This window comes from Aethina tumida, chromosome 3, assembly GCF_024364675.1.
Source record: "Aethina tumida isolate Nest 87 chromosome 3, icAetTumi1.1, whole genome shotgun sequence".
NCBI classification, from domain to species: Eukaryota; Metazoa; Arthropoda; class Insecta; order Coleoptera; family Nitidulidae; genus Aethina; species Aethina tumida.
The window spans coordinates 10,585,805-10,605,802 of record NC_065437.1 but is presented as its reverse complement, the minus strand read 5'-3'; the positions used below and the strand labels follow the sequence as shown (position 1 = coordinate 10,605,802).

Genomic DNA, 19,998 nt, shown 5'->3' with positions numbered 1-19,998 from the left:
TTGGGAGGATGTGTAAAAGGGAAACGTGGCATTCGGCAAACATAACCCCTCGAAAACCTGAAATATTGTTTTCATGCAAGGGGTTATACGAATTTAACGGTGCTCGAGGATTGGATGTCTGCATTCTTTCACGATCCAGTCGGTTGTTTGCATTATTATCGCCCCAACACGTTTTGTCTACGGTCTAAGCGTGTGTCTGCAGTGCAACGACGACTGGGCATCCAAGTTCAACCCCTTTCTTTATCTTTTCGAATTTCCTCAGCTGCTAAAATTTTTTAAGTTGGTTATATTTCAGTAAATTTATTGCTCTTATATAAAATTTCGATTTCAAACAAGTTCACACATTACTGTCTTTATGTTAATTATGAAACACATACTTTTAATTAACATAAATGCAATCACAATATTTTTTATTATATTTAAAATAATTACACTATATTCTTTCTATCACTTTTCATTTTGTGCCTAAATCAAAATTACTTCTACTTAAATTAAATCTTAAACAAAATAAATCACACTTTTGTTAAATAATTTATTCATATCTTTAAACAAAAGTGTTAATATTTTGTTGGTGATACTTTGTTCGTTATAACAATCTGTAAATGGTGAGGCAAAGATTCATTGAAATATCGGCAATGGTCGTTTTAAATTAAACTTCACTACTCTTCAATTAATAACCACAATTCATCTAAATTTGATGCTTTTCGGTGTATTAATCCAGTTTACATGTAGTTCCACAGATTTTCAATTGTATTTAGATCCGGACTTTCCGATGGCCAATCAAAAATCTCAACGTTTTTATCTTTTAATTAACTATGAACAACTTCGGATGCATGTTTCGTATCATTATCATGCATAAAAATCCATATAATTGGTAAATTATCGTTGGAAAATGATTCCATTATATCTCTTATGATGTCTGTATATACCAAATGGTCCAATTTACTAATAATTTTCTGTAATGGTCCTATACCATGCCAAGGAAAGGACCCCAAATCAAAACTTATCTTCCACTGTGTTTCAAAGTTTTTGCAATTTATCTGGAGACTGGACTTTTCTTAGGAGGTCAATATTTTTTGCCATCTGATCTTGTTCTGTTATTAAACATGGATTTTTCACTTCGAAGTACCCATCGCCAAAATTCTGAAGGGTGGTTTATTTTATTTATTTTATTTATTTTATTTATTTTATTTATTTTATTTATTTTATTTATTTTATTTATTTTATTTATTTTATTTATTTTATTTATTTTATTTATTTTTTTGTTTTATTTATTTTATTTATTTTATTTATTTATTCTTATTATTTAAAGAAATTGTTTGTTTAATTATCTATAGTTCAAAAGTAACATTATCCAACACAATTTACCAGAAAGAAAAGAAGTTTTATTTCATTTTCCCTTCCGCCACTTAGTGCAAAATGTAATTATTTTCATTCACAAACCCCACCGAAAGTTCCCCTGAAAATTCAGCCGGATGCGAAGCGGGCAACAGTGATCCAACGGCAGCGTCAAAATCCCCGTGTAAACAAGGATATAACTGGCATAGTTAAGTGTTTAACGCGCCCGTAAAGGACTGAACTGAACGAACCATTCGAAACATGCCGAATAATAACAAAAGCAATAAGCACGAGGGTCCTCGCCGGCGTGAAAGTACAAAACCGCCCTCACGGAGGGGGCGAACGCACCGCCGCAAAATCCGATAATCCACTTCAAATGGCCACACTTACTAAGAAAGCAAGGCGGATTAACGCACTGATTTTTGCCACTGCGAACGCAGTAAATCGTTTCGATTTACGAAAAAATCAATGCACACAATAACGGAATGAACGGAATGAGATGTGCCACCCAAAAACCAATAAGCGGAGTGTCTGTTCATCCTTGACCGTGTTTTACGATCTGCAGGAAATTTCACGCGTCTGAAACTATCAATAAGTGTCCGTTCACACAAATAACGGAGGAACAATGGTACCGGGGCGCACAACTTTATTAGAACGAATGTGCGAGGGACCGCGGGTCGACCGTTGCGAATGAGCGGGAGATGCCCATGAGGCAGCGCTAATTAGCCAAATTATGGGGCTGCGTTTCGTCGCATATATGCAGTGTGAATGTGTGACTGGCCGTCCGACCAGTCGCACACGCTTTGTCGACTGCGATCCTGGTTCGGATCGTAAGACAATAGCCCCGGGACGTCGTATAATAGAGCCGTGAAATGGGGTGGGCCTCGTTCAATCTCGTTTCATTGTGGGAACTCTGGCTGGATTTTTTCTTCGTTGATTTGTTGAGATTTTGCAATGATTTTGAAGATCGTGATATTGTCAAGAACTATTTTAATTTTTTGATACTGTGTGCAAAAAACGCACCAAAACATCTAGATATAATTAATTTATTTATTACAATTCATTCATTTTAATTTATGCTCAATTCTCACAAAAATTGGAATTTCTAGATGTATGTTAATAATAACAATAAATAAAATATGGAAGAGAATATTTTAAAATTACAACTGTATATTAGACATAGGTGCTTAAGGACTCCTTCATTCATCTTCATTTTAAGTTATGCTTAATTCTCACAAAAACCGGAATTTTTACAACAATAATAATAAAAATCTTAATAATTCTCTTTTTTCATATAATAAATATTAAATAAAATGTGGAAGAGAATATTTTAAAATTACAACTGTATTTTAGATATAGATGCTTAAAGACTCCTGCCTTCATCTTCATTTTAATTTATGCTTAATTCTCACAAAAACTGGAATTTTTAAAAGTCTGTCAATAATAATAAGAAGAAGTTTAATAATCCCCTTTTTCATATAATAAATATTAAATAAAATATAGAAGAAAATATTTTAAAATTACAACTGTATTTTAGAAATAGGTACTTAAGGACTCCTTCATTCGACTGCATTTTAATTGTTTATGCTTAAACCTCACAAAAACTGAAATGTTTAAATGTCTGTGAATAATAATAATAAAAATCTTAATAATCCTCTTTTTGATATAATAAATATTAAATAAAATGTGGAAGAGAATATGTTAAAATTACAACTATATTTTAGAAATAGGTGCTAAAGGACTCCTTCCTTCATCTTCATTTTAATTTATGCTTAATTCTCACAAAAACTAGAATTTTTAAATGTCTGACAATAATAAAAATAAAAACCTTAAGAATTCTTTTTTTAATATAATAAATATTAAATAAAATGTGGAAGAAAATATTTTAAAATTACTTGCTTAAAGACTCCTTCATTCGACTGCATTTTAATTTTTTATGCTTAATTCTAACAAACACTGTAATTTTTAAATGTTTGACAATAATAAAAATAAAAACCTTAAGAATCCTTTTTTTAATATAATAAATATTAAATAAAATGTGGAAGAAAATATTTTAAAATTACAACTGTATTTTAGATATAGATGCTTAAGGACTCCTTCCATCATCTTCATTTTAATTTGTGCTTAATTCTCAAAAAAAAAAACTGGAATTTTTAATGTCTGTCAATAATAATAATAAAAATCTGTATAATCCTCTTTTTGATATAATAAATATTAAATAAAATGTGGAAGAAAATATTTTAAAATTACAACTGCATTTTAGACATAGATGCTTAAGGACTCCTTCATTCGACTGCATTTTAATTTTTTATGCTTAATTCTAACAAACACTGGAATTTTTAAATGTTTGACAATAATAAAAATAAAAACCTTAAGAATCCTTTTTTTAATATAATAAATATTAAATAAAATGTGGAAGAAAATATTTTAAAATTACAACTGTATTTTAGATGTAGATGCTTAAGGACTCCTTCCATCATCTTCATTTTAATTTATGCTTAATTCTAAAAAAAAACTGGAATTTTTAATGTCTGTCAATAATAATAATAATAAAAATCTGAATAATCCTCTTTTTGATATAATAAATATTAAATGAAATGTGGAAGGAGAATATATTAAAATTGCAACTGCATTTTAGACATAGATGCTTAAGGACTCCTTCATTCGACTGTATTTTAATTTTTTATGCTTAATTCTAACAAACACTGGAATTTTTAAATGTTTGACAATAATAAAAATAAAAACTTTAAGAATCCTTTTTTAATATAATAAATATTAAATAAAATGTGGAAGAAAATATTTTAAAATTACAACTGTATTTTAGATATAGATGCTTAAGGACTCCTTCCATCATCTTCATTTTAATTTATGCTTAATTCTCAAAAAAAAAATGGAATTTTTAATGTCTGTCAATAATAATAATAAAAATCTTAATAATCCTCTTTTTGATATAATAAATATTAAATGAAATGTGGAAGGAGAATATTTTAAAATTACAACTGAATTTTAGACATAGATGCTTAGGTCTCCTTCATTCGACTGCATTTTAATTTTTTATGCTTAATTCTAACAAACACTGGAATTTTTAAATGTTTGACAATAATAAAAATAAAAACCTTAAGAATCCTTTTTTTAATATAATAAATATTAAATAAAATGTGGAAGAGAATATTTTAAAATTACAACTGTATTTTAGACATATGTGGTTAAGGTCTCCTTCATTCATAAAAATGTCATTAATAAAAATAAAAACCTTAAGAATCCTTTTTTCATATAATAAATATTAAAAAAATGTAGAAGAGAATATTTTAAAATTACAAATGTATGTTGGACATAGGTGCTTAAGGACTCCTTCATTCATCTTCATTTTAATTTATGCTTATTCTCACAAAAACTGGAATTTTTAAATATCTGTTAATAATAAAAAGAAAAACCTTAATAATCCTTTTTTAATATAATAAATACTAAATAAAATATGGAAGAGAATAATTTAAGATTACAACTGTATTTTAGACATAGGTGCTTATTCATCTTCATTTAAATTTTTATGCTTAATTTTCACAAAAACTGGAATTTTTAAATGTCTGTCAAATATAATAATAAAAATCTTAATATTCCCCTTTTTGATATAATAAATATTAAATAAAATGTGGAAGAGAATATTTTAAAATTACAACTGTATTTTAGAATTAAGTGCTTAAGGACTCCATTCATCTTCATTTTAATTTAAGGTTAATTCTCACAAAAATTGAAATGTTTAAATATCTGTCAATAATAACAACAAAAATCTTAATAATAACCTATTTAATATAATAAATATTAAATAACATATGGAAGAGAATATTTTAGAATTACAGCTGTATTTTAGACATAGGTGCTTAAGGATGCCTTCATTCATCTTCATTTTAATTTTTTAAGTTTAATTCATATATGTTTCATATATTCATTTATATTATGATAACAATAAAAATTTGAATATTCATCAACTCATCAATTTTTTAGAAAAATATTAACCTATTACAGAATAATAATTGATTAAAAAATTAAACAAAAATCTTAAAGCATATTGAAACTAATAATGGGTCGGATTCCCTGTTTGATTGAGACACTCATTATCAAGTCGTGGCATCCATCTAATGATATTAACATTTCTTATCTCGTTTTCTTTCTCTTTCTTTTTGACCTTTTATTAGAATTTTTTTTCAAATCGACTTATTATTTATAAGTGTATATCCGTTAAAAAATTTCGGATAAGTTATGTAACACTCAGTGGTCAATAAAGTATTTTCAAAATCGAAACTGAAGTACCCAAAACCCAACAATTACTACCAATGTTATTAAATTTCCGAGCCTCACAACGCAACAACAAGAAGTAAGACACAACAGTCAGGACATAAAAATAAGCCGACATTGGCAGCAAAGCCGTCCCACCCTCGAGTAGATCGTTGTACTCGATTAACTGGAGCCTTTATATGCGCCTTGCGTTCGATTTATGAGGGAGGTGTCGAATGACCGTGTTCATCTTTGTTTTTCTGTAGTTTTTTGTTTCTTTTTCATTTTTCTTTCGTCAACGTCCGAACTTTATGTCGTTCGAAGCCTGGGGAGGAAGGGAAGGGAGGAAAAGACGGTTTGTTCGAGTCGCATTTTAAGTAACACAAGACTTATGCGTTCCGGCTGCGTTCGGGAAACGTTACACCGGCTTATTATTATTTATGCGGTCTTTGTTCTGGTAGTGGCTCAAATAATGGACCGAGTGTTACGTGGTCTTAAAAAATGTCAATAAAAAGTTCAATGGGTTAATAATAATAATTTTTTTTTGGCAGATTCTTGAATATGTTTAAGAAAATTAACCTATTTTAAGGTGCAGACATGAAACTAGTAAAAAAAATTCTATTTTTTATATGCTTTGTTTGTAGAAGTGTATTTTTACCTTCACTTACAATAACATCATATATTTATTGTTTCTGTAACGTCATAGTGATACAAAAAAATCAACAATGACAATTAGAAATTATTTTAGTAATTGCAATTACAACAAATTTATTTATAATATCAACATTTTTAACCGTATTGTCATAATAATTCTGAAGGAGATTAAAAATATTAATTACAACTGAAAAATTTGTTACTTACTTGTTATAATAAAAGTGACATTTTATTCCATAGTTTACTTTTATATATTGAGAAAAATACTTTTCATTTCAATAGCAAGTACTTGTAATCTGAGTTAATTAATAATTATAATTATTAATTAAAATAACCTAAATAACAGCTGTTTTACGCGTGCCATTTTATTGTTAGTAGCAGTGCGGCAACACATTTTTATTTAGATTAAAATGTCTTATTAGTGATGTAAACTGTTTCATCTATTGGTAGCACTGGATAAAATCAAAAATTACATTAAACTTAACGAAAAATAAAAATGTTTCCAGTAATTTATTATAAATTGGATAATTAATTAGCCAATTTCTGTATTAGAAGTAACAAAAAGGTCTCAATAAACGTGTGTAAAACAACCATTAATTTAGATAATTTTGAGGTTATGAATCTTTAAAGTAAAACTATCTATTTCCCATAAACTGAAGTGAAACTGAAATATTGTTCAAGATTTTTAAAATTATGTCAATTTTATTATGTGTAAGTATATAGGTCACATCTAGAATAAATAAAGTACAAGTTTGTTTAAGTAGTTCTTATGTTATTCAAGTATATACTATATTCTTAATGTTCTAAAACTGTTAAATACATAAAAGAAAACAGTTCTATATTACTTATCTACCAGATTATTAGAGAGAAAAATTAAGAGAAACATCAAAACAGTTTATTGGGCAACATCTGGAATAAAATAAAAAATATTTAGAAGATTTGTACCACTATTTTACTATTATTATTATTATTATTATTATTATTATTATTATTATTATTAAATTTGTAATAAATTTATATACCAAGAAACGTATAAAATTAATTGTATATTATCAGAACACACCTATGTTAATATTTTGCCTCTATTACATCCTTTAATTTTTAGATTGACTTAATTATTCTTAAACATTATATATTATAACTAAAATCAAATATACATATAATGAATATATTTTCTTTTTATTGCATTAAATAGATAATCTATGAGTTTTTAAGTTTCAGTCTGGAAATCAAGAGAAATGATATATATATATATATATATATATATATAGAGAGAGAGAGAGAGAGAGATCTTCTAAGAAGATTTGTTTTAAAAGAGTAACAAATACTTTCAATACTACAGCAATTTATTAGATAAAATATGGAATAAAATAAAAAATATTTTGAGCATTTATGCCATCATATTCCAAGTAATATGAAAATTTAATCATATATTATCAAAACTTCCCATCTGTGTCAATATTTTGTTCCTGTTGCATCAATTTTAATGTCTTGAACGTTTTAACATTTTAACTCTTTGTTAAAGAGAAGAATGAAGAGAAGGCAACATGAACATGATTTTATTTTTACATACTTTAATTTTTAGATTGACTCAATTATTCTTAAACATCATATATTATAATCAAAATTAAATAGACATATAAAGAATATAGATAATCTATAACGTTTTAAGTTTCAGTCAGGAATCAAGAGAAATTTTAGTTAACATACCTTCTACATTATTAGAGAGAAGAAAGATATATTTTAATTTATGATAGTACTTTTTCAACACCTCAAAAATTTATTGGACAAGATCTGGAATAAAATAAAATATTTATGCCACTATTTTATTATTATTAAATTTATAAGGAATTTATATTCCAAGTAATGTGAAAAATTAATCATATATTATCAAAACTTCCCACCTGGGTTAATATTTTGTCCCTGTTACATCAGTTTTAGTATCTTGCACGTTGCCCTTAACCCTTTGTTAGAGAGAAGAATGAAGAGAAACTTGAAGACAACATGATTAAACATTAAGTCTGATTTTATTTTTGGATCCTTTAATTTTTAGATTGATTCCTATGTTCTTAAGCATCATATATTATAATCAAAATCAAATATTGATATGTTTTGTTTTTATTACAGTAAATAGATGAAGTCTGGAAATCAAGAGAAATTATGGTCTAAATTATTAGACCGAAGAAAGAAGATATGTTTTAGAAGAGAAACAAACATGATACTACTATTTCAACACTACAGCAATTTATTGGACAAATCTAGAATAAAATAAAAAATATTTTGAAGATTTATGTTATTATTTTTTTATTATTATTATGAAATTTATAAGGAATGTATATCCCAAGCAACGTTTAAAACAAATCATTTATTATCAAGCTTCACACCTGGTTTAATATTTTGTCTCTGCTGCTTCAGTTTTAATATCTTCCACATTTCGAGCCCTTAATCCTTTGTTCCTGCGCCTAATGAAAAAATCGTGCTGATCTTTCGAACAGACCAGAAACGGGTGCCCCCAGATCATCCAGATGGGTGGTCCACGGATGACATATACTACACACATCATGTGAAATCGGATGCCGCGTAAAGCACGCCTATTTTATGGCTCTTTGAAAATGTCAATTCTATACGTTGTGATTTATCGCAAACAACGATTGGCGTTATTTCCAAAACCACCCGATTTCACATTCAGTTTTGCGTTCTGAGAAACCTGATTAATCCCGATTAGGCTTCACCAATTCGACGGACGGATTTTATTGTTCAACGGAAACGATAATCCAAGTGATGTTAGATAAAAAGAACGAGAATGTGTTTTAATTGCGAACGGGTAGCCTTCTGCCAAACAGAACGAACGTCAACCGTGGCAAATTAATTTAGACGACCTTGCTGTTTTATTTGCTTTTAAGAGCCGCTTTAAACGACACAAAACCCAACCAAATTTGCGTTTAATGAGCACAATTTTACGTTAATCCTCCAGTCATTATTGTTATTAAAATGCTTCATCTCCTGACGAAAACAAATCCGTGTTTAACACTTTGAAATTCCAACTGAATCTATCTTGAAATTATGAAAATTTTGATAATGTTAATGTTAATGAGGTGTGTGATAAGAATTTGATAAGCGTATAATTATTAATCTTGAACAATAATAAATCTGTGTTTACCTCCATTTAATATTCTAAATTATATCATTCATTTTCAAGGTTTATTGATATTTATTAAATTGAAATTAAACAAAAAAATTACAAGATATTGTTCTAAATTTCTTTAAAAACCGTCTTGAACCTCTTTTAACTATGAAATATCTCTTTAAAATGAGCAAAATGGTTTGAATTGATAAAAAATTATTAATAATATTTCAAATAATTATCAAATATCATATGTATGCTTAACTATGCCAGATCTCTTTAAATTAAGCAAAATATTAATTTTGTATATAAAAATAAGTTAGTAAATTTATAGATAATTATCAAATATCAGTAATTATTCAGATAATAGTTTATATTTTTATTAAAGATAGTTAAGCTTCTATTATAACAAAGATTTAATAAATATTTAGCTTATTATTTGTCTTAAACCTCTTTTAACCATGCAAAATCTTTTTTTTTTAAATAAGCAAAATATTAGTTTTGAATATGTAAAGAATTGGTAATTATCTAAATAATTATCAAATTCAATAATTATTATTAAACCTCTTTTAATTAAGCAAAAATCTCTTTTAAAATAAGCAAAATATTAGTTTTAAATACATAAAAAATTGGTAATTATCTAAATAATTATCAAATGTCAATAATTATCAGTATAATAGTGTGAATTTTTATTAATGAGGTTGATTGTAGCTTGTATTAAAAAAGATTTATTAAAAATTCTGCTTACTACTTATCTTAAATCTATTTTAACTATGCCAGATTCAAAATATGCAAAATATTAGTTTTAAATAGATAAAAAATTGATAATTATCTATATAATTATCAAATATCAGTAATTATTCAGATATTAGTTTAAATTTTTTTAAAGATTTTTATTATAGCTTATAATAAAGAAGATTTAATAAATATTTAGCTTATTATTTATCTTCAACCTCTTTCAACTAAGCAAATTCTGTTTTAAAATAAGCAAAATATTAGTTTTGAATATATAAAAAATTAATAATTATTTAGATAACTATCAATAATTATCATTATAATAGTTTGAGATTTTATTAATGAGATTGATTGTAGCTTGTAATAAAAGAGATTTAGTAAAAGTTCTGCTTACTACTTATCTTAAACCTTTTTTAACTACGCCAAATAAGCAAAATATTAGTTTTAAATAGATAAAAAATTCTTAATTATTTAGATAATTATCAAATATAAGTAATTATTTAGGTATTAGTTTAAATTTTTTTAAAGATTTTTATTATAGCTTATAATAAAGAAGATTTAATAAATATTTAGCTTATTATTTGTCTTAAACCTCTTTTAACTATGCAAAATCTTTTTTAAAATAAGCAAACTTAGTTTTGAATATATAAAGATTTGGTAATTATCAAATATAAATAATTATTATTAAACCTCTTTTAATTAAGCAAAAATCTCATATAAAATAAGCAAAATATTAATTTTGAATATATAAAAAATTGGTAATTATCTAAATAATTATCAAATATCAACAATTATCAGGATAATAGTTTGAGATTTTATTAATGAGACTGATTGTAGTTTGTATTAAAAAAGATCTTGAATCTATTTTAACTATTCCAGATCTCTTTAAAATAAGCAAAATATTAGTTTTAAATACACATAAAATTGATAATTATTTAGATAATTATCAAATATCCGTAATTATTCTGATATTGGTTTAAATTTTTATTAAAGATATTTATTATAGCTTATATTAAAGAAGATTTAATAAATATTTAGCTTATTATATATGTTAAAATTCTATTAACTATGCAAAATCTCTTTTAAAATAAGCAAAATATATATTAGTTTTGAATATATAAAAAATTAATAATTATCTAGATAATTATCAAATGTCAATAATTATCAAGATAATAGTTTGAGATTTTATTAATGAGATTGATTGTAGCTTGTAATAAAAAAGATGTAATAAAAGTTTTGAACTATGCCAAATCTCTTTAAAATAAGCAAAATATTAGTTTTAAATAGATAAAAAATTCATAATTATTTAGATAATTATCAAATATCAGTAATTATTCTGATAATAGTTTAAATTTTTATTAAAGATATTTATTATTTTTTATCTTAAACCTCTTTCAACTATGCAAGACCTTTTAAATTAAACAAAATATTAGTTTTTCATAAAACAAATATTAGTAATTATCGAGATAATAGTCTTTAAGTTTTTGTTAATAAGATTGATTATAAGTTATTTCTTATTTTAAATCTCTTTTAACTATGGAAGATCTTGATTATAACTTGTTTAGCTGTGCAAAATCTTTTTAAAATAAGTAAAATAATACACAAAGAAATTCCATAGGATTCTTTTTAATTGCTGATTCAAAACACTTTAACAAATTCATTGTCTGATTAATTTTTGAGGCTGTAAAAAACAATGGCAAAAAATATAATTGTTTCCCCATCGCCGTATCTTGATGTTGCGGTGCATAATCATAATCGCCTTAAACAGCATCCCGCATGCTACCCCGTTTGATTATTGATTATCGATTGCTTGTACGACACACAGGTACGTGAGAACACAAACGAGATGATTATCAGAAATTGCGAAAGACGTTGAGGGTTTTGTTCCACCCTTTGTCCCTGCGCTTCGACGTGCCCCCGTGGGGGATGTGCGCCGAAATAAATACATTTGCAAATACGTATTAATCAATTAAAATTATCAATTGCACAAAACACGAAACGTCACCTAATTGCGAGCGTTAAATAATTAACGAATAAATCTGTTTGAATTACATTTTATTAATTCGTTTTTCGATAAAAATTGCACGCGTTGTCGAAACCCGTTTTGTGGGATGTCCATTAAATTAATTTTATCGTATTTTACTGGCGTTTAATTCGTTTAACGGGGTGAGAAAATTAAAATGTGCGTATTTACAGAAATAAATGCGATGATTGTTGCAAAAAGGGTCCATAAATTATGGCAAAAAGTGTTTTATGATGGTGTTTCACTTGTCCTTATAAAATTTTACAAGTCCTTGTCGCTGGTAAATCGGAAAAACCACCGTTTCAGTTTATTATTTCGACATTCATCATCCAGATGTTGGGAAATTTCGTTTCGTCTTGTGGATTTCAAGTGAATTTTATTGAAGGTGTAAACAGGTAGTGGTGTACTGCCGTGGGAACCAAATTTTTATGGCGGGTACGATTTTAGTTGAATTAATATTTCCTTTTCACAATGCTATTTACAAATACATTACACTCAGTTTTTTATGACTTAAAATCAGTTGTTGGGAAATTATTAAAAATACATTAAATATTAAATAATACCTTTAAATTGTATGCAGTTATTGAAAATAAGTATGGAATATTTATTTACCTGTTAGAAATGTTAGTTAATATTTTTCCTAATCTGTTGTAAATCTGAACAAATCTAATTTACTACAAGGTCGGTCCATTAATCACAATGATCATTATATTTAAAGTTCCACTACATTTTTCCTAAATTGAGGGGAATTGTATACAAATTTAAGCATTACTACGTTGAAACCGACCGAAATAGTTAAGAATTTAAAAACAATTAATTAACCCCAAATAAATAATCTATACTTTTTTTCAAATCAAAAAACGTATTCGATAAAAAGACCTAAACAAAAAACGATGAGCGGTAATACTAGTACACGGGGCGGTAAACAAACTAACGAATTTGTTGTAACACTATTATAACACTATTAACATACAAGAGATCAAAAATCCCAAGGAAAAAAAATTCAATTTTTAAAAATTTTCCATACATTTTTCCACCACTGTACATTATATTCTATATATTTATTATGTAATGTTTTTTTTGTTTATATACAAATTCGTACAATTGTAATTGATAACCTAATATGTTAAAAAATACACATAATTAAAGTAAAAAAATGGTTTAATTCCAAATTAATATGTATAAATCATTTTATTTGTCAAATAATCAGACAAAATCATAAAATCATATTTTTTTTTTAGATTTTACTAAACTTTTTTGATTATTAAATTTTTGATATTTAACTGTAATTTAATAGACATTTTTACTTTATGTCTGTAACAAAAACCATTTTGAACATACCTACATGATATTGACAAGTTTTGTTAAATATCATTATAATCAAAAATGTCATTCAAAAATTAATTTAACACATTTATTTCAAAGTAATTCGTATAAATCATTTTATTTTTGTACAAAATTGAACAAAACAAATTTTTATGAAGAATTTAATAATTTTTTTTCATTTTTTTGAAATTTTTGAGATTTCATAAATTTTTAATAAGCATCTTTTATATTATTTCTAATGTCTTTTAAATTTTTATAATATTATTTTTATAAATCTTATTTAAATAATAATAATATTAAAATTTAATTAGAAATGTTACATAATTAAAAACAAATATTTTGACCATACATTTTTAAGTTTTGTCAAATAACAATATCAAAATTTAATTGAACACATTCTTTACAAATTAGATATTTTTTATAATATTTCTCCATATATTATTAAGCTTATTTAAATAATAATTAAAAAAATATAGTTTGAACATACATTTTTAAGTTTTGACAAAAATAACATTATAATCAAAAATATCAGTTTCAAAAATATCTTTTCAAATTAGTTTACGTAAATCAATTTATTTTTAGATAAAATTGAACAAAATAATTATTTTATGAAAGAATTAACTAAATTTTTTCATTATTATGAAATTTTTTAGATATCATTAATTTTTAATATATATTTTTTATGTTGTTTCCCCATACCCATATAATCAATAATATCGTTAAAAAATTGATTGAATACATTCATTTCAAATTAGTTTTTATAAATTATTTTATTTTTAGACAAAATTGAACAAAATATTTTTTTATAAATGAATTTACTAAACCTTTTTTCATTTTTATGAAATTTTTGAAATACTTATAATAGATATTTTTTATAATATATCTCCATATATTATTATATTTTATTTATTAATCTTATTTAAATAATAATTATATTAAAATTTAATTAGAAATATGGTATCATCATCAAAGAACATTTAATATCATTTAAAAATTAGTTGAACACATTTATTTCAAATTCGTTAATATTTTATTTTATTTTTAGCAAAAAATTGAAGAAAATATTTTTTATGATTATATTCAAATAAAATTTAATTAAGAAAATCATTTAAAAATTACTTAAAAACAATTATTCCAAATTATTTTTATTAAATAATTCCATATCAAATCAGATAAAATATTTTTTTATGAATAAATTTAAATTTTGTCAGACTAAATAATTTTATATGATTAAATTTATTAAAGAAACAATTTTATTTATATGCAAAAAAATTTCATTAATTAGAAATTTTATATTTTTAACAAAAAACATTTTAAACTTTTAAGTTTAAATACAAATCAAACATATTATTAAAAATTGGTAAAAAAATTAACATCAAATAATTTTGTATAAATGATTTTAGCTCTCATCAATTTAGACAAAGTTAAAGACAAAATCTTGTTATGAATTAATTTAATTAATTGTTTTTTTTTTAAGTTTAAAAATTTGCTCTACTAATTTTATGTCTGGGATTGTTATAATATTAATATGTATTATAAATACAATATTGTAATTAAAAATGTTATATTTAACAAGAAATAAATTAAACAAATCAGGCAAAATTTTTTTTTAATTAAATTTATTAAATTAAAGAATAAATAAAGAAATTTGATATTTATAACAAAAAAACATTTTCAGTTTTAAAGTTTAAATACAAATCAAACATAAAATTAAAAATTAATAGAAAAATTAACACCAAATAATTTTGTATAAATGATTTTACCTCTTATCAAATCAGACCAAGTTTTAAAATATGTGAATCATTCATATTAAATCATTAATATCTATAAATGATTTTTACCTTTAACAAATCAAAGAAAATGTTTTATAATGTATAATAAATGAACAAACAATGAAATACAACCGATGAAAAATCCAATTGGTTATAAATTTTCAAATATGTTAATAAAGTTATAGATTTAATATACATAAAAACTAATTCAAAATACATCACTTTTTTGGAAAATAGATTGCAATCTACCTTGTTGGAAGCACATCTGGTGCCAGATCAAATAAATCCAACGGCAGTCATATCATACTCCACAAACCAATCACAAAAAACCAACATGCCAAACCATGAAAATAAAACCCAAAAACCGAAAATCGAATCGCTAAACCGCGGATCGCGACCGTCCGGACCTGACTGACGGCCACGGACCCATCTCGGGGAAACGCCAAGTACATAAACCAAAAAGGACCATAATAATGCATAAAACGTGATCGTGCCAAATCACACATTCGCCCGTTTGCCCGTTTTCGAAACGGGGCACGAACGGCGGGGCGGCCAGACAAACACTTACCTCGTGGTACGTGACCGAAGACGGGGTGAACCGGGTGGCTGGCTGGCAATTAGACGGACGGTCGGACGACACACACGTAAACGCGACCGGGCCCGGCGTGACGGCGTTGACGCTGCTCGTCGTTGCGCTCCGCGTCTTCTGCACGGCACATCGGACGACGATGCGACGTTCGCGCGTCGGGACGGCCGTGGTGATGCACCCGCCGGCGAATCTCGAAAAATGTGTCGCGCACCCAAAGCTCCGGCCACACAGCCGGCCGTCGCACTTGCAGATATTTCGGCTGGCGGAGGACGACACACTCACACACACGCGGGCTGCAGATTGGGTATGAACGGTGGGTAGGGCGAGGGCGTCCCGGCGACGGTACTGCTGTTACACCCGTGCATGCACGACTGTGCCATGTGAGTACGCGGGTGTGTGTGTGTGTGTGTGTGTGCGTCAGCCCGGGCCTTCCTACCTCGCCTCGTTTGTCGTCTGCGCCTCTCGTCGTCGCTCTTGGTCTTGCTTAAAATTGAAAATGTCGTGTTTACTTTGACGGGTACTCGATGCAGCGGCCGGTACAAACCGGCCACCTAATGAACGCTTTGTATGTGGATTTTTATGTTGTTTCGGGCCGACTGTCCTCCTACATATTTGTCTTTGGCGAATCCCCTAAATTTATTAAATATTTCAAGATTGAAATTAAAAATAAGAGAATATGTGTTCTCATGTGAGAGAATATGAAGCATTTATTGTCTTTCAGTTTTATGCAAACCATTTGATATGTAAATACTAAAAATTTACATTTTAAGACATAAAAAATGAGATAATCTATGTTCTCATTAAAGAGAATATAAATTCTTCTCACTTAGGTTTATCCAAAACATTTTAAGATACACTAGAAACGAGAAAATCTGGGTTTTCATCAAAAAGAATGTAAATTCTTGTCATTCATTTTCATACAATACATTTTAAAACACATTAAAGTGAGAGAAGCTGTGTTCTCATTAAGGAGAATATAAATTCTTCTCATTCAGGTTTATCCAATTCATTTTAAGACATATTAGAAACTAGAAAATCTGGGTTTTCTTTAAAAAGAATGTAAATTCTTGTCGTTCATTTTCATTCAATACATTTTAAAACACATTAAAAGTGAGAGAAGCCGTGTTCTCATTAAGGAGAATATAAATTCTTCTCACTCAGGTTTATCCAAAACATTTTAAGACACATTAGAAACGAGAAAATCTGGGTTTTCATTGAAGATAATGTAAATTCTTGTCATTCATTTTCATACAATACACTTTAAAACACATTAAAGTGAGAGAAGCTGAGTTCTCATTAAAGAGAATATAAATTCTTTATATTCAGGTTAATCCAAAACATTTTAAGACGCCTTGGAAACGAGAAAATCTGGGTTTTCATTAAAGAGAATGTAAATTCTTGTCATTGATTTTCATACAGTACATTTTAAAACACATTAAAAGTGTGAGAAGCTCTGTTCTCATTAAAGAGAATATAAATTCTTCTCACTTAGGTTTATCCAAAACATTTTAAGATACACTAGAAACGAGAAAATCTGGGTTTTCATTAAAAAGAATGTAAATTCTTGTCATTCATTTTCATACAATACATTTTAAAACACATTAAAAGTGAGGAATCTGTGTTTCCATTAAAGAGAATATAAATTCTTCTCATTCAGGTTTATCCAAAACATTTTAGGACACACTAGAAACGCAAAAATCTGGATTTTCATTAAAGAGAATGTAAATTCTTGTCATTCATTTTCATACAATACATTTTATAACACATTAAAAGTGAGAGTTGCTTTCTCATTAAAGAGAATTTTAATTTTTGTCATTCAATCTTATACAACTCAATTTAAGACAAATGGAAGCATAAGTGTTCCCATTAAAGAGAATATGAATACTTGTCATTTAATTATATACAACACATTTTAAAACATATTAAAAAGAACAGATTTTTTACAATATATTTTAAGACAGATTAAAAATAGAAGAATCCGTGTTCTCTTTGAAGAGAATATAAATTCTTATCATTCTGTTTATATAATGTATTTTAAAACGCATAAAAAATGGGGATATCTGTATTGTCATTAAAGAGAATATAAATCCTTGTCTTTGATTTTTATACAATACATTTTAAAACATATTAAAAATGAGAGAATTCGTGATCTCGTTAAAGAGAATATAAATTCTTATTTTTATTTAAAATTGGTTTTAATTATAATAATTTGTTGAATGTTTTTTATTTTATAAACAGAAATATTATTCGAAATACTTCAAAGGTTTATTTTTAATTATTATAAATAATTATAAATATAAATATTATCTTATACTTTTTTATTATCCAAGATAAACATTTAAAATCAATAATACGTATAATTATATAATTATCTTATGAAATATTTTAAAACTAAACATCTATAAATAAATCAAATAAAAATATACATATGAATTTTAGTTATTACAAATTAATTTGAATATGAGAATATTTTTTATTGTAACTAAGAGAATATTTTAAAAATTTCAGCTATATTTACAAAATTTTAATCAATTTCATAAAATACAATATAGTCCTTTGTGTACTTTTATATTATATTTTGTTTATTTTCAATTTTCATGCATATTTTATAATAAAACAAATCCAATATTTAAAATTATAGGTAAATATTTTATTTTTATTAAATAAATAGTGCGAAGTACTAAATGTATAAAGACTGGTTTGATTTTAATCATTAAAAATCACTTCAATTACACAAATTTATCAATAGGTTTTTTTTTTTTATAAAATTGTGTATATTTTTATTTTATATATTTATTCAAATGATTTTTTTGCTGTGGACCTCGTAAATTCGATTTTAAAGCCGGGCAGAGCAAATTCCACCATTCGCCGCGAAGTACGATCACGGGCTCATCTTAATCAGAAAGTAATTTCGCTAAATAAACCCCCCCCGACATCGTCGAGCGCCCCGACAAACAACAACACGAGTTTGGAGCGGGCCGATAACAGTGGCTTAACGCCAATTTAAACACCGGCATACGGTCCCCCGGCGTGCGGGGCGCGGCCTCCGTCCATTGGCGCCCCACCATCCGGCCGCGTTAACATGGCGACCGAAGTCGGCGTGCCGTTGGCGGCGGACCGGTGGGCGAGGTTTCGCCACCAACCGACGAACAGCTGACGGATTCGACGTTAAATTGCCCGAACGTTTTGGGGATGAGCGAGAGGGAAGCGTCTTGATTTATTTATTGACGATCACCGTTTTAATGGCAGTTGCTGCCAGAAATAGGATTCCAATAAGGTGATTACTGCGATGAATTTTGACTCCGGAACGTTACTTTGGATTTGACGGGATTAATTTTGTTTTAATTATTTCCAATGTACAATCTAGTTCGATAAATTTAATATTACACAAAGTAAAAGTTAACGTTTCCTTTAAATTATTTTTTAGAGGATCTCAATTTTTAATGAAATGAATTAATAAACAAAAAAATTTGTTAATAAAATATATTTTCGATTTGTGAACATTTTTTTGTTTACTATGACAATTAAATTTTAAAATAGAAATTATTTATTTATTAAGTTGTAATAAATAGCTAAAGTTTTATTATTATTTTATTAAATAAATATTTTCTAAGATCATAAAGAAAAAAACAATTTTAAAATATATCTTATATGTTAGATAAAGTTTACTCAGGTTAGGTTAGGTTCAACTAAGTTAGTTTATGTTAGGATAGATTAGGTATTATTTACCCTGTATAATTGTTATCTATATTATATCTAATATTTAAAAATGGTTTTTGATTATGTGACATGAATATTTAAACAAATTAAATTTTCATTTCAAATTAGTTGAAATTTAAAGAAACATATATGAAAAAATACAATTAGTAACAAACTCAGTTATTTACTTGGTACAATGATTTGTGATTTAGAGATTTCAATTACAATCTACATCATTATTTTAAAAAATTAATATATCTACATTAAAAAGACAAACCTTAAAATATATCATATAGGTTAGTTTATGTTAGATTAGGTATTATCTTATCTATTATTTTTAATGAAATGAAGAAATAAACAAAAGAATTTGTTTTTTTTATTTATAAAATGGTGTCAATTAAATTGGTAATAAACTTATTTATTTATTAAGTAGTTTTCAAAGTTCCTAAAGAAAAGAACAATCTTA

The 19,998-nt window shown here is 26.3% G+C and overlaps 1 protein-coding gene across 1 annotated transcript in view; it reads right to left on the bottom strand.

Annotated features, from left to right (window-relative positions):
- Positions 1–16,081, bottom strand: part of LOC109598489 (single-minded homolog 1) — a 45,131-nt gene extending 29,050 nt beyond the window's left edge. The window contains exon 1 of the mRNA XM_049965178.1: positions 15,813–16,081. The gene's annotated coding sequence lies outside the window, so the exon portion shown is untranslated. The remainder of the gene's footprint in view (positions 1–15,812) is intronic.
- Between the last annotated feature and the right edge of the window lie 3,917 nt (positions 16,082–19,998).